This window comes from Lynx canadensis, chromosome B2, assembly GCF_007474595.2.
Source record: "Lynx canadensis isolate LIC74 chromosome B2, mLynCan4.pri.v2, whole genome shotgun sequence".
Taxonomy (NCBI): domain Eukaryota; kingdom Metazoa; phylum Chordata; class Mammalia; order Carnivora; family Felidae; genus Lynx; species Lynx canadensis.
Genome location: NC_044307.1, coordinates 54,390,613 through 54,404,855, shown reverse-complemented (window position 1 = coordinate 54,404,855; position 14,243 = coordinate 54,390,613). Strand labels below are relative to the sequence as shown.

At 38.1% G+C, this 14,243-nt stretch overlaps 1 protein-coding gene and 1 pseudogene across 10 annotated transcripts in view; one reads left to right on the top strand and one right to left on the bottom strand.

Annotated features, from left to right (window-relative positions):
- Positions 1–14,243, top strand: part of DST (dystonin) — a 494,969-nt gene that overhangs the window by 158,330 nt on the left and 322,396 nt on the right. The window lies entirely within an intron of this gene.
- Positions 11,049–11,219, bottom strand: LOC115514076 (annotated as a pseudogene).

Here is a 14,243-nt window from a genome sequence, read left to right as displayed (position 1 = left end):
GCAGCATGTTTGTTGTTTGCTTACCCAGGAGTTCATGTTCCTCATTGCATCCATTTGTAGACAAGTGAATGTTTTCTTCTGTTTTCAGCACAGCCTTGACATTGACATCTCAGATTCTGACTTGTCCAAAAGGAGAAAGATCAGGTCACTTACTGTGTTTACCTGGCAAAAGGGAAAATGAAGTTGACACACAGTTTCATTATCAGCTTGTAGAACACCCCTCCCCCCCCATTTAAAATGAACAACAGTCAGTATCTAATTAACAAATGGATTTGTTTCAAAGTTTCTTTTTAGATAGGGTTTCAGTACCACATAGCATGTTTCCTTAATTGATACTCTAGGAAGCCAAGGTGTCTTTTGGTTTTACAACATCCTGTGGTTTCTGTGGGAAGAGTACATCTCCTAGTTCCTTTCAGAAAAATCAAACAGCTGGATATAGCATGGGGAGAAGAGCTGGCTTTTCTCTGGATCCCTCCCTTGGGTCAGCTAAGATTTGGCTTCCTGTTTTATACCCCACCAGGGGCCTAATACTTCCTGCTTATCCCCCAGGTTGGGGCTTTCCCCCACGATGACAGCGCTGCCCCCAGCAGCTGCAGGGGAAGTCTGGACAGGGTCCCTTGTAAAGCTGAGGCTTTCCAGCCTGAGGGGGGCCTGTGTCCTTATACTTTTTAATGAAGACAATATGATGTAGCAGTAGGAATGAAACGTGGGGTCAGGAAGTACTTGGAGTTGACCTGAAATGGCTATTTCTTCACTGTAAGACCTTGGGTAAATCTCTTAACTTTTTGTTGTTGTTGTTATTGTGGTAGTAGTTTAGCATATCTGGTGAGTGGATTTTCTTGTTACTTTTGTTTTTATTTAAAAAAATTTTTTTAATGTTTACTTATTTTTGAAGGAGAGAGAGAGTGTGAGCATGGGGAGGGGATGGGGTGGAGGTGGGGGGCCGAGAGAGAGGGAGACACAGAATCTGAAGCAGGCTCTGAGCTGTCAGCACAGAGCCTGGCACGAGGCTTGAACTCACCGACCATGAGATCATGACCTGAGCTGAAGTCTGGCACTTAACTGACTGAGCCATTCAGGTGCTGCCCCTGTACTAAGTTACTTTTAATGTTCTTTCCTGCTTTAACATTATATGCAATGATCATATATTTCTGAACGGGGATTACAAATGATTAGGTTCTTAAAAGATAGGAAAATAATTTTTTACATAGACCACACAAACATTTACCCATCGCTGAATGCAAATTAGGATGTTTAGAGTTGCATAATTATGAATAACTGGCATTATAATCTGTTATTAATAAGATGCCACAGTGTCTGGTGGGCAAAATCATGTTGCATAGAAATATGATGTTAATATTACATATGTTTTTAGCAGACATACACATTTTAGCTGTTTACTGAATATATAGTTGTCATTCTTTTATTTTTTTCAACCTAACATTAAGTACAACTGGGAGACACACATACAAAAGTAAATTAATATTGATAAATAAAAATGGTATATTTCAAATTCCTTAAAAATTGCAAAATTTAATGGTTCATGAAATTTGTTATGTGAAAAGGAAGCAAAAAAAAGATTTTAAAAATTAAAAAAATTTTTTTAAATTTATTTTTGAGAGAGAAAGAGAGACAGAGTGTGAGCAGGGGAGAGGGAGACACAGAATCTGAAGCAGGCTCCACAGAGCTGTCAGCACAGAGCTTGATGTGGGGCTAGAACTCTTGAACTGTGAGATCATGACCTGAGCCGAAGTCAGACACTTACCCGACTGAGCCATCCAGGTGCCCCTGGAAAAAAGATTTTTAAAAGTTAAAGTCTTGGAATTGAAAGTCTATCTAAAATCTCTTTTCTAGTGTTAGTTCAGGGTGGTAGACCTAACTGAGGCTTTCAGAATCTGCCACTGAGTGAGTCAGCACTGGGAACATTTACTGTGATTTTACCAGCTGTCCAAGTGGAAGATGGGAGGTTGTGTTAACTGTGTGCTAACACCAACCAACAGTCAGTTTATATTTTAATTATTTGCATTTTTTCTTTCTTTCTTTCTTTTAAAAATTTTTAATGTTTACTTTTGGGAGAGAGAGACAGAGTGCGAGTGGGAGAGGGGCAGAGAGAGAGGGAGACACAGAATCCGAAGCAGGCTCCAGGCTCTGAGCTGTCAGCACAGAGCCCGACACGGGACCTGAAATCACAAACCGTGAGATCATCACCTGAGCCGAAGTCGGATGCTTAACTGACTGAGCCACCCAGGCACCCCTGCAATTTTTCTTTCAAGTAGAGCTATGAAGATAGTATACTGGAAGCTCTAGTTTGTTGGGTTTCTGATGTTTTATTACATAATAAATTAATTAAAGGGGGGCAATATTTTAAAATTTAATTTATGCTACCACCCAAATGGCTAGGTTGTGCAACAGGTTTGTTTAATATAGAATTGAAAGATCCCTAGACTCCTTTCAGACTGCACCCTCAGACCTCCATGGGAAAAGATGCATGGAGCCATCCAGAAGTTATGCTTCACTCTGGGAGGGGCAGTTGAGGTTTGTTCCCTGAGGCCAGCCCCATTCCAGGAATACTTGTGACTGATGGGACTGACTTGGAGGAGGAGAGATTGAGGGAATTTGGGGTGGGATGGTATCATGGAGCTTAAAAGAGAGCATAAAGGAGCAAATCTAGGGGGCAAAAGCGGGATTAGTGCCTTTCAAGAGAGGGTGTGGAGATTTGGGCCAATAGCGTGGGTAGTCCTCACACACTCCTGCCTCCCAGCTGTTCCCTTTGCCATCAGATGCTGAGTGATTTGACATCACTGGCAGCCACAGAGGATGGTGGGCAATAGAGAAGGCTACACAGCGCCATGGGATCCACATTGCAGTCTGGCATCTGCTTCATGTTAGGCCTCATGCAACAGATTTGCCTACTAACCATTATTCAGAAATTACCGAAATCCTTATCACTGACTAATAAACACAGACTACCAGCAGGTGGTAGAAAATGTCCAGTTTCTATTATTAGATTGTGCTCCATCTGCTAATTGTAAAAATATCAGTGGTTCTTTTTTTTTTAAACCTCTCAAATGAAGCATACTAAGGGAAAATGTACTGTAGAATATTTTTTTTACTAGTTATGTGAAATGAGCTTAATTAGAGTAGCATTAATAAATAGAATGATGTTTCATGCTGATTCTCGTAACCACTAGTCCATAGTCCATAGTTTTCTATGTTAAACAAATGCTGGTTAGATGCAGTTGTGTATAATTTCATTATTTAATTTAGGAAATGATCACAAGATATTAGGTAAATGGTGGGCCATTTTTTTCCCTACTTGTCCATTATTAATGGACTTATCTTGTCCATTATCCTACATGATAATGGCAAACCTGCATTGTAAGGGTTTTTTTTTTTTTTCCTCAACTATATCAGATTTTGGTAACTTATGACTCTGGTTTTCTTTGTTTTTATTTCAAACTGTTCATTTCTCTTTGTTCTTTTTGTTCTCAGACTTGCTGGAGCATTTAGCATCAAAGTCAACTATTACATATCTTTGTTCTTAGGATATTGACACTGATGTATTTAAGAGTATGGGGAAATCATGCCTGTAACTTTCTCTCAAATGGTTTAAAAATTTTATACACACACATACACACGTGTATATATAGATATAGATTAGGTAGATAGGTATAGATATAGATAGGAGGAGGCAAAGAAAATATGGTAAAATGTTAACACTTAGGGGAATGTGAGTATACAGAAATTCTTTTATTATTTTTGCAACTTTTCTGTAAATGTGAAGTAATTTAAAAAAGAGTTGGGATGCCTGGGTGGCTCAAACTCTTGATTTCAGCTCAGGTCATGATCCCAGGGTCATGGGATTGAGCCCTGCATTGGGCTCCACGTTGAGTGTGGAGCCTGCTTGAGATTCTCTCTCTGCCCCTCTCACTTGTGCTCTCTCTAAAATTAAAAAAGATAATAATTTTAAAATGTATTTAAAATTAACCATTTCAGTAGACTGAAGCCAAATGTATCTTTGGGGGAAAAAATCAGTGTAGGAAATTTCAATTGATTTCTTAGAGCACCAGCTTGCAAAAGTACTGTTCATTATAGATAAAAAATAGATAGGAGACTTTACTGGGGTTTGAATGGGTAGTTTGGCAGTCATTGGGGTGTTACTTGGGTGAAGTTGCTGTAGCCCAGGATTTGGGTTTTAGTTGTTTTTTTTTTAATTTTTTTTTAACGTTTATTTATTTTTGAGACAGAAATAGACAGAGTATGAACCGGGGTGGGTCAGAGAGAGAGGGAGACACAGAATCCGAAGCAGGCTCCAGGCTCTGAGCAGTCAGCACAGAGCCTGATGCGGGGCTCGAACTCACAGACAGTGAGATCGTGACCTAAGCCAAAGTCGGACGCTTAACCGACTGAGCCACTCAGGCGCCCCGGGTTTTAGTTTTTTAGGTGTAGAGACTACAGCCTTGTCTCCACTCAGGAAGACTGACCCGTTCCAGGTAAATGCACTCTCAGGACACTGATGTATAAACCAGGATGTCAGTTTATTAACATCCAGTGGAAAGAATGCAGTTGCCAAGTGGATTGGATATTCTTGCTAGATCGAAGACTAGTGCATTCCCCCTCTCCCCGGAGAAAAGCTACAGGAAAAGCCATGGTGTATATGGAAGTGGGGATGACATAGACCATTTTGAAGAGCAAACTTTTTTTATTTTGATGAAATCCACTTTTTCTGTTTTTTTTTTTTTTTCTTTTCTTGTGTGGTTCATGATTTTGATGTCCTATTTAAGAAGTTTTTGCCTAACCCAAGATCATAAAGATTTTTAGGATCACAAAACTTGGAAAAAAATTAACATTAAATATTGCTGGGAAAATTAGTGCACAGATAAGAAGTAAAACGGGAATATAGAGAACATTAAGGTAGAAACCAAAATTTAATTTTACCTGCAAAAATATAGTAGCAAAAGTTGTTTATTCTACTAGTTATGAATCAGGCATGGGGAAAAAGTATTTTTATTTGTCAGGGTCTACTGATAATTATTATCATTAGATTAAAAGGCTTGCTCTAATAAGATCTGTAGAGGGTCTGTATTTGGTTTAATACAGTTATGATCCTCTCCTTTGTGAAAATGTATTTACTGGAGTTACTTCAGTGTGGTCATTAGGTACTATGCCTTCCGTGTTAATGTTTCTTGAGAAATGTACTATTGCAGTGGGTTTCAGGGAAATAAGTATTTATTTACTTTCTCAAATTTTAATTGTCAGGAGACACTGATAATATATTTTAAAGCCCCAGGATGTTGGGAATTTTTTGGAGTAAGCAATACAATATTTCATGTATCTTGTTTTTAAATTGGCATATTAATGAGAAATTTCAGTGCTGCCAAAACACTTATCTCTGTTTTCTGTGTAACTAGGGCCAAAACTACCTTAAAGTATTTTTTTTAATATTTATTTTTCATGTTGTTTAATGACCCATTTTTGCAGAACTGAATTTGAAAGTAATTGCAATAACCTGATGTTGAGAATTTGGAAATTTTCTAAATCCTTCAGATTGCAGAGTCACAGATGATCTATATCTGGTTACCATCCATTTAATCTTTAAGATAAAAAATAATTAGAGCCCTTAGCATGTTCTGCTACTTAATTACTGAGTATACATATATTAGTGTAGCCTGTGTCTTGATAACTTGATTTCATGAATGAAATCTAATTTAAAGATGTTCAGATTCATGCACTGAAGAAAACAATTGTAATAACTTGAAGATTGAATTTGGTCATGTGTTAGATACTCAAGACTTTAGGAGATTCCGTGAAATGGGATCACGGCCCTTGGCTTCAGCCCTTTGTGTTCATGTGATGGGAAAACCTTGCCTTGTTTCCTACACCATGATCCCCACTTTAGGAGAGTCGGTTACAAAGAAATTGTATCTGTGTTGTCCAGATTCCCCATGAACCACAGAAATTCCTGTGGCACTGCATGCTGGGGAGTTGTCTTAAAACTTTAATAGGAGGGTGACATCTTGGAATACTGTTAAACAATGTTTGAGCACTTGCTGTGTTAGAAGGAATGTGGACTTGCTGGCCAGCTTGGTCTGCCTGCTTGTAAGATCCATATTAGGGGCTGTATGAGATGGATTCTCTTCTCATAGCTTTCTGATGGGAAAGGGAGTTCTGCCTCTGGTTGTCAGGAAAATGGTTGGTGGAGATTCGATAATTATATCAAAAGAAAATGGCAGTGATGAATTTAAATAAAAGATGGTAGCACTCAGATTCAGTCCAAGACTATCTTATACATCCTTTATTATATTTTGCAGTCTCCTGAACACTTAAGAGACTGAAGGTATATTTAAGCAGTAGTGTTGCTATTATAGAGATTGAGGAAATTTTTAAAAAGCCTCCTTTAGAAAGCAAAGCAAGGTATCAACTAAGATTATAGGATGAATTTTAAAAGTAATTTCCAAAGGAATAGGCTATTTCCAAATAGTTAATGTCATTGTCCATGTTTTAAAGTCAATGGTAAATATGCCATAGTATTTTAAGAGCTCAAGGGTTTTATGACCTTGCTCTGCCAGTGTACCTAAGTTTTACTTTTCTTACCTGCAAAATATGGATAATATCCACTTACAGGAGTTTTTGAGGATGAAATGAGATGACGTATGTAAAGTGATTAGCTTAGGGCTTAGCACATAGTAAAAACACCCCCAAATGGCAGCTATTATTGCATAGATTTTCATGTCAGCTACAGTATTTTGGATCATTTGCCAGTATTGTACTGTATGATACTCTTACTATGCCTTGGACCTTCCTAAGTATAATGATTTTCCTCTTTTCAAATTGAATTTTGACCTTTTCAAAAGTCTGGAATTCACTGAAGACAAGGAAATATCCAATACTCCATGAATGGTGATGTTTATATTGGCTTGGCTGGAGGCCAGGTGGCAAACAGCATTCAAAAGCAGACATAAATTTTTTTCTTTAGAAGAGGCCACATGGTGCTCTTTCCCTGCATCAGGCTCCCATGGATATCAATGGGTGTTATGTGTGTAGAGCAAGGGAAAGGTCTTGCTCCTAAAAAGTAGAGCAATGTGCTATCTGAGATAAGTTAGTATGTTCCCATGAGCTCATGTGTGTCCTAAAAGATGTCTTTGTCTTGAGGTCCTTAGGGTCTGGCTAGCAGTGGAGAGTCAATATTTGGTATATTTTTCAGTGGTTGAGTGTTACTAGGATGTTCTGAGTTTGTCAAAAATCTAGTGGTATTAAAGTCCAAACAAAAATATTTATCAAAATCTTACATGCCTCTACTTTGTTTAAGTGATATTTGCTGAATTTGTTCCTCTTACCAAATTTAAATGATTTATTTAAATATCTTTTCCCAAGAGTTTTAAGACAAATGGTACTTGAATCCATAAATTTAAGAACCTTTTTGCTCATAGTCTATGGACATCAGGAAATGTAATCCTTATATTTCTCATTATAATGTAATTGAGTTCATGTCATGATTCATTGTACTTAGAATGCTGTTTTCAAACCTGTCTTCTGATTATTCCTTAAATATAAAATATAAACAGATTAATGAAAACACAATAAGTAAAACTGAGAGTAGTGTTAAGAAAATAGAAATCAGCAGGGTGCCTGGGTGGTTTAGTCGGTTAAGCATCTGACTTAGGCTCAGGTCATGATCTCGCCATTTGTGAGTTCGAGCCCTGGTTCCGTCAGGCTCTGTGTAACAGCTCAGAGCCTACAGCCTGCCTCGGATTCTGTGTCTCCTTCTCTCTCTGCCCCTCCCCTGCTCGTGCTCGCTTGCTTGCTCTCTCGCTCTCTCTCAAAAACAAAAATAAAGACATTAAAAAAAAAAAAAAAACGAAATTAGGAATCAGCTTTAGTTTCTCCCTTAAGGTTTATTATGTGACATGTCCTTAAGATTAGAACACTTAGTAAGTTTCATGTCATTTCTTTTCACTCATCGCTATGATTCTTTTTCCCAAGAGTTCTTCAACAATTTTATATGTAGAAACCCTTTATGAATACGTCAAGAGTCTTTGGTTTCTCCATGTAGTTACAAAGATGAAGTTGCATGTTCTAGGGGAAAAGGAGGGTATTAGTTTTTTGTTAAGTTTATTTATTTATTTTTTTAGAGAGATGGTGAGAGCGTGCATGCAAGTAGGGGAGGGGCAGAGAGAGAGAGGGAGAGAGAATCCCAAGTAGGCTGGGCACCATCAGCGCAGAGCCCGATGTTGAGCTTGAACTCACGAACTGTGAGATCATGACCTGAGATCATAACCTGAATTAGGTGTTTAACCAACTGAGCCACCCTGGCACCCCAGGAGGGTTTTAATTTTTATCTGAACATTTTGTAAGAGGAGAACATTTCTGATCCGTGTCTAGCTTGTGAATAATACATATTGAGCAAATACATACTCCTGATATAGAAAACAAAGTTTTAAGGGCCTTTTTGTATCATTATTTTATTAGATCTTCTCAGTAATGGTATTTTTTCACTTTACAGCAAAGTAAACAGAGTCTCAGTAAAATGATTTGCTTAAGTGTAGCAATTGACATTCCTTAAACAAGCTTCTCCCAAGTATAACTGAAAAATAGCCCTTGAGATGGGGAGATGGGACAACTAAAAAAATGCATTGTTTGACTCTGGATGTGGTCCTGGAGCAAAAAGAGGACTTTATGAAAAAACTAGTGAAATCCGAATGAAGTCTGGAGTTCAATTTTTAGAAAATGTGTAAAGAGTTAAAATTCTTTGGGGGCACACAGGACAAAATTTCTGAAGACAACTGAGCAGATGAAAATCTTACATGTGTACAAGTAGGTACAAGAGGTTTTTTCAAATCCTGTTGCTTTTGGGGCGCCTGGGTGGCTCAGTTGGTTAAGTGGCCGACTTCGGCCCAGGTCATGATCTCGCGGTCCGTGAGTTCGAGCCTCGCGTCGGGCTCTTTGCTGACAGCTCAGAGCCTGGAGCCTGTTTCAGATTCTGTGTCTCCCTCTCTCTGACCCTCCCCCGTTCATGCTTTGTCTCTCTCTGTCTCAAAAATAAATAAACACTAAAAAAAAAAAAATTAAAAAAAAATCCTGTTGCTTTTAATAGACAAACTTTGGAAATAACCTAAATGCCTGTCAATATTATAATGGATAAATAAGTGATTTTATAATTGGGCAGTGAGTACTACTATATATCAATTAGAAAAATGAGCTAGAATTGTTATCAACAGACTTAACTTTTAAAGTTAATTTCAGTGAGTATAGCAAACTATTAAAAAAACCCCTTTTTTTGGAATATGTTTTTAAATACATTCCTTATTTAAACATGATAATATATGCACATGGTTACAAAATCAAACAGTACAGAAGGATTTGTAATGAAAATGAATAGTTTCAGCTCTGGAGTTCTTCCCTTTTCTTCCCTTGTCCTTAAATGCCATTTGGAATCATGTTTTAGTTTTTCTGGTGGCTACTTACATGTCTCCAAATGAAATGTTTATATTGTTATTTTAAAAAATATGCTGTCTATAGACGTTCTATTTTTGTTGTGACAGATGAAGATGTACCTTGCTTATAGACTGCTTTTGTTTTTTATAATTTAGTCTTATTTTTTATTGGATCCATTTTTAAATGGATCATTCTTGTAATTTAAAAGTGAAATAGTTCTATAAAACTTATTACAAGAACCAGCAGTCCCTTCCATAACCATTTATGCCCACCACCCCAACTATTGTTTGCACCTAGAGGCAAGTACTGTAGACTTTTGTCTGTTCTGGAATTTGAATTGTATCATTAAATAATAGATTTTTAGATTGCCTTATTGTTTTTTTGTTTTATGCATTGTATATTGGATTCTTTCTGTGGAGGGTGAGCATTTAACCCACTCTACCCTCTTCTGCCATCAGACACATCACACTCCCAATCCTGTCCTCCAGTGTAGTTGTGTCGTTCTTTTGTCCAGATCATTGTTGTGTGTTCACATTATTGTTTAGTAAATGCTATTTACACTGAGGGCACCGAGTAAAATATGATGACTTTTCTTTTCTTGTACAACTTACTGTGTTCTCTGGAGTTAATAATTATCTTTCTTCTTTGCTTAGTTTTCTAGGGACTTATCACAAATCCATCCCCAGATTGTCCCCAGTTGTTAAAATTTTCTCTTAATACGTTCAAATACATTAAGTATTTTGTCTTTTTGTTTACTGTCCTCACAGAATTGTGGAAATCCATTCTGGATTGGTTGCCCTCTATCTCTGGGGCACTTATCCATCATTCTGGGGATACCATTTGCCTGCCCCTGTGTTAGTTCCTTGTTTGCTGCATTCCATTCCTTCCTTTTCCTTGGTTTACAGCCTTCTTTTGGTGAACTACCTTTGTAAGTAGTATCCTGAGGAAAGATGCAGGGAACATAATCTTGTGAGACCTCAGTGTTCTGGAAAAGTTTTTGGTATGTGCTTACACTTAATTGGTACTGTCTAGATTCAGAATAAATTTTCCTTCAGAATTTTGAAAGTGCTGACATGTTATCTTTTGGACTTTTCATTATTGCTGTTAAAAAATCTCAAAATTGTTCTCCCTCCTTCTCTCTCTCTGTTTTTCCTTAGCTTCAGGGCAAATTTAGGATGGTGGTTCGCAGTCCTGGCTGCACTTTAGAATCATTTGGGAACTTAAACCAAATCTTAGTATGAGAGATTTTGAGGTAGTTGTTCTGGACGGGAGCCAAAACATGGTAATTCAAATATGCAGGTAAAGCTCCCTAGGTAATTCAAATATGCAGCCAAGGCTGAGAACTACTATTTCAAGATCTTTTTCTCCAGTATGCTAAAATTTCATGATGATATGTTGTGATGTGGGTCTCTTTTCATCCATCGAGCTACACACTTGATTGTCCCATCAATATGGAGACTTACATCCTTTAATTTTGGGAAGTTGTTTTTTCACATTAGAGTACTTAACAATTAAAGTATTTTTATTTGAAGTACGAGTTAGCATTAAGGCAGGTATCTTGGATATCTGTACTTCAGGTAGATCTCTTAGAAGACCCATTCAAGGAAATTCACTTAATCCACCTTACAGAAGCCCATATCCTTCACATACTGATGGAAACACTGGCAGTACATATTGAGGCTGTATTTCTGGATCAGATTGTGCTAGTTTGAGCAGACACAGTAAGAGCGAGATCCCTGGCCAGATATCCTCGGATGGCCCCAACAGAGCTTCTGATGACCCATCTTGCAGTCTCAGATGCAAGAAGGCAAAAGGAATTTTGGGAAGTTTTTTATTTCCTTTTCTCAAGTTCCCCTGTTGTATTGTTTGTAGGTCCTCTGCTTGTCTCTTTTATTTTCTGTAGTTTATTCCTGTTGTTTTGGTTTCTAAGTGATTTCCTCAGTTTGACCTTTCAATCCTTCCACTGAAATTTTTCAGTTCTGTTCTTCTTTTCCAAGAATTCATTTTTTATGGACTTCCATTCTCCCCGACTCCGATCTTTATTGAGATAAAATTGACATATATCCTTGTGTAAGTTTAAGTTATACAATGTGATGATTTGATATATGTACATATTGTGAAGTGATTACCACAATAAGGTTAGTTAATACATCCTTCAGTTCACATAGTTAGTTAGCATGTTCTTTTTTGTGATGACAACATTTAAAATTTACTCATTTAGCAACCTTCAAGTATGAAATATAGCATTAGCTATAGCCACCATGCTGCTTACTCATTTTTCTGTTGAAAGTTTGTAACCTTTTGACCAATATCTCCCCATTTCCTCAACTGCCTGGCAACTGTTCAGTCTACTCTCTGTTTCTGTTGAGTTAGGTTCTTTTCTTCTTTTCTTTTTTAAATGTTTTTATTTATTTTTGAGACAGAGAGAGACAGAGCATGAGTGGGGGAGGGGCAGAGAAAGAAGGGGACACAGAATCTGAAACAGGCTCCAGGCTCTGAGCTGTCAGCACAGAGCCCGACACGAGGCTCGAACCCACGGACCGTGGGATCATGACCTGAGCTGAAGTCCAAGTCAGATGCTCAACTGACTGAGCCACCCAGGTGCCCCGAGTTAGGTTATTTTAGACTCCACATATAAGTAAGATCATACATTTGTGTTTCCCTGCCTTATTTTACTTGGTATAATGCTCTCAAGGTTCATACGTGTTGTTGCAAATGGCGCTCAACCCAATGACCCTGGGATCACATCCTGAGACGAAATCAAGAGTCGGATACACAACTGACCGAACCACCCAGGCACCCCTGCTCTAAGTTAATTTTTAAAAATCTATTACTTGTTTTAGTCCCCTCCTTTAACATTCAAAGCTTTCCTTAGAAGTTTTCCTTGGCTGCCTGCTTACTCATGTTTAAAAGCTGACTGTGGAAGCTCTGGCTGTGTGATAGACTTGTCAGTCTTAGCCTTTACTGTGGAATAATCTGCCTGGGCCATTGTGCTGCGGGGAACCTTGCTATCAGTGTCTCAAGGTCCTCTGTCATGGGCTGGTCAGATTCCGCAGAGAATAATGCTTTCAACTCCAGCTGAAGGAACTGAGTGGGCAGGAGATGGTTGGAAGCTGTTCGTTTTTAGTATATGAACTCATACTTAGTCTCCTGTCTTATCTGTGTCTCGTCATGCAGATTAGAGACCCTGTCTCTGTTTCACTCTCTCCAGACAATAAATCTCGCCTTTTGGGGGTTGGGAAATCATCTGAGGGAGGTAAATCTGCTTCTTACACCTTGCCCATCTGTTTCAAGTCCCACCTCCACCGTAATTTCCAAGGTTACCTGATACCATGAATTTCTGGTGTGGTTTTTGGGAGTTTCAAGGTATGAATCAGGTTCGTTCTCTCAGCTTTCCTCAGGACTGGCTTAGGATTCAGTTCTCTGTTAGTTCAGGTACCACCAGTTCGTTTGCTTTCTAGCTCCCCAATTTTTTTTTAACAATTTATTTTCCTTTCTCCTTGTTTTTGGGGTGTATCCTACAAACAGATCCAATTACTGTCAGTGTAATGTGTTTTCAGCAGAGAGGGGAGGTAAGCTGTTAGTTCAATTTGACCTATTCAATCAGAAACAAGTAATGTGATTGTAAATGAAATATAAAGAGATAGTGAAAGGCTTTAGACTGTCATAATGATTCCATTTTGCATGTCAACTCTGAATTTCAGATTACTTGGTATATGTAATGTCTGCAGAGGTCTGGCAATAGCTGGTGTTTGCTGTTCTTTGGTGGAGGATCATGCTGTAATTAGTAGGACTGAAAGTTAAATTTGGAAAAGTTATTTAAAGTCTTCTGCTGCAATGCAGGTTGACAGCCTGTATTAAAATAAAATGTTTAGTTTAGAAACCTTAAAAACACTGTGCGGTTTCAAAAAATTAAAAAAAAAAGAGGGGGCGCCTGGGTGGCTCAGTCGGTTAGGCGTCTGACTTCAGCTCAGGTCATGATCTTGCAGTCCGTGAGTTCAGGCCCGCGTAGGGCTCTGTGCTGACAGCTCATAGCCTGGAGCATGTTTTGGAGTTTGTGTCTCCCTCTCTTTCTCTGCCCCTCCCCCGCTCATGCTCTGTCTCTGAAAAATGAATAAACCTTAAAAAAAATTTTTAAAAACAAAACAACAAAAACACTGTGCAGTTTCAACGAAAGAGCTTGAATTATTGTCCTTAAATCAGTCATTGACTATATTAGGATTTTTAAACATTCTCTTTTCTCAATCTCATGTGTACCTCAGCCAGATGTCACAAAGAATACTCATAGATTACAACTCCTATCTATTTTTTCATTGTACATTTAAAGTATAGACTCTATAATGTAATAGTTCATTTTAAGACCTTTAGGGAATTGGTACAGGATCTTAAGGAACTTTTAATAAATACAATTTTGGGGGGGGTATTTTACTTATTATTACTTCGGTGTCAGGGGCAATGTGTACATTCTTCACTGCATATTTGTTCAAGTTTAGAAAGCAGGTCTTTTTTTTCTTTTTAAATATATGAAATTTATTGTCAAATTGGTTTCCATACAACACCTAGTGCTCATCCCAAAAGATGCCCTCTTCAGTACCCATCACCCACCCGCCCCCCCACCCCCCATCAGCCCTTAGTTTGTTCTCAGTTTTTTAGAGTCTTCTATGCTTTGGCTCTCTCCCACTCTAACCTCTCTCTTTTTTTTTTTTTTTTTTTCCTTCCCCTCCCCCATAGGTTCCTGTTAAGTTTCTCAGGATCCACCTAAGAGTGAAAACATATGGTATCTGTCTTTCTCTGTATGGCTTATTTCA